This window comes from Penaeus monodon, chromosome 36, assembly GCF_015228065.2.
Source record: "Penaeus monodon isolate SGIC_2016 chromosome 36, NSTDA_Pmon_1, whole genome shotgun sequence".
Lineage (NCBI taxonomy): Eukaryota > Metazoa > Arthropoda > Malacostraca > Decapoda > Penaeidae > Penaeus > Penaeus monodon.
Window position 1 is genome coordinate 24,571,134 of NC_051421.1, and position 2,500 is coordinate 24,573,633.

Sequence of the window (2,500 nt, forward strand, 5' to 3'; positions counted from 1 at the left end):
AGTATAGAGAGTGTGTGTGTGTGTGTGTTGTGTGTGTGTGTGTGTGTGTGTGTGTGTGTGTGTGTGTCTGTGTCTGTGTGTTAGTGTGTTAGTGTGTGTGTGTGTGTGTCTGTGTGTGTGTGTGTGTGTTATGTGTGTGTGTGTGTGTGTGTGTGTGTGTGTGTGTGTGTGTGTGTGTGTGTGTGTGTGTGTGTGTGTGTGTGTGTATAGACACATCTTTGTTATTGCTGTATTGTATTCATAAATGTCAATGAATATTGTATGAATTTTCACTGCAGCGGATATATAAGTAATTCGTATAGATTGTTATTGACATGTTGCTGCTTCTGTATTTATTCGCACTTACAGTATTTTTCTTTCTCACTTTTTATTCTGTGACTATTGATTTGCTTGTCCTTTTTTGAGAAGAGAGCACAATAGAAATGAGAATGCTGAGGCGCACGTGCGTAGGTACACGAGCGCCACCTTCTCTCTGGCGGGAGGTGAAGCAGTCCGGCCGATGTAGGCCATTGAGGAGGAGGAGAAAGGGGGAGGGGTCAGACGAAAATCGTATCGCAGTGTGTGAATTTATCATCATCGAGCTTTATTGTCCTCGTCACGTTAGGACTTGTGACCGGTGATTGTCTCAGAAATGCTGAGGTTCATGTTTAGCTATCGGAAGTCACGGGCGCGGGCGATACTGCTCGTGCTGCATTCCGTGCCACACATCATACCGTAAAATTGTACCTTCCAGCTGCCTTTTCTAGCACGGCGGTTTCTCACGACGTCCGTGTCTTTTGTCAGTGTCCGCTCATTCCCTGCCTGGTGGAGCGCTTCTGAATGAAGGAAGTTGAAGATCAATGAATAAATGAGAAGACACAGAGCGAATAAAAGCCATGGCAATGGCAGCAATATCTAAGACACCAAGAAATATCAGCAATAAGATAATGATAAAGAATGCCATATGCTATTACTATATACATGCATATATATATATATATATATATATATATATATATATATATATATATATATATATATATATATATTAATGACTGCCGCGATGGTCTAGTGGTTAGACTACTGGACTCCGACCCTCGTGGTACCGAGTTCAATTCCGCGCCGCGGCAGTCGTAAAAATGCCTGCACTTTGACTGCTGGCTCGGGCCCGAGAAAACGACACATCGCCTTCAGAAGTCAAACGCATGTGTAGTAGGGGAAGTCGCCGCCGTGGCACAAACCGCGGTCGATTAGGAAGGGCATCCAATCAGGCAAGGGTGGCATTGCTATATAACCTCTCAGTAGTGAAATGGGAGAGGCCAATGTCCTGCAGTGGAATGAATAGCTGTTGGAAAAAAAAAAATATATATATATATATATAATATATGGATAATAAATACATAAATATATATATATATATATATATATATATATATATATATATGTATGTATATATAAGGCCGCGGTGGCCGAATGGTTAGAGCATCGGACTCAAGACTGTCATGACGGCAATCTGAGTTCGAGGGTTCGAGTCACCGGCCGGCGCGCTGTTCCCTTGGGCAAGGAACTTCACCTCGAATTGCTACATAGCCACTGGGTGGCCACAGCTAGGCCCAAAAGGTCAAGTGCTGGTCCCAAGCCCGGATGAAATAGAGAGAATGATTACTAGGAAAGGGAACACCGGCACTCTCCGTGGAAAGGAAACTGGGGGGACCCTACCAACGACTCACTCCAAGAGCATCACAACACGAAAACTACAATTAATATCCATGCTGTGACCACGGCCCCGGCTCAGGACATGAACACCTACCGTAAAAGAAGAGATATATGTATATATGTTCATCTGTGTGAGTATATATATATATATAATAATATATTATATATATATATATATATAATGTGGGTGTGTGTGTGTGTGTGTGTGTGTGGGTGTTAGTGTGTGCTTATGTGTGTGTGTTGGTATACATACATACCATACATATATTAATATATAATTATAAGATATATATATATAATATATATATGAATATATATATATATATCTTCTTCTTTTAACGGTAGGTTCATGTCTGAGCCGCCGTGGTCACAGCATGATACTAATTGTAGTTTTCATGTTGTGATGCTTTGGAGGAGTACGTGGCAGGGTCCCCAGTTTCTTTCCACGGAAAGTGCCGGTGTTACCTTGTAGAGTAATCATTCTTCTATTTATCGGGCTTTTTTACCAGCACTTTGAATTGGGCTGGCTTGGCCACCCCAGTGGCTAGGTAGGCAATCAAGGTGAAAGTTCTGCCCAAGGGAAACAACCGGCGGTCGGGGACCGAACCTCGAACTCAAATTGCCGTCGTGACAGTTGAGTCCGACGCTCTCACCATTCGGCCACGCGGGCCCCTATTATATATACTATATATAATTATATAACTATATATAATAGATCTATATATATAAGAAGATAATAGACTATATATATGTATGTATGTTTTGCATGTACCATAAGACTTATAACTTTAAATATATTATAGTT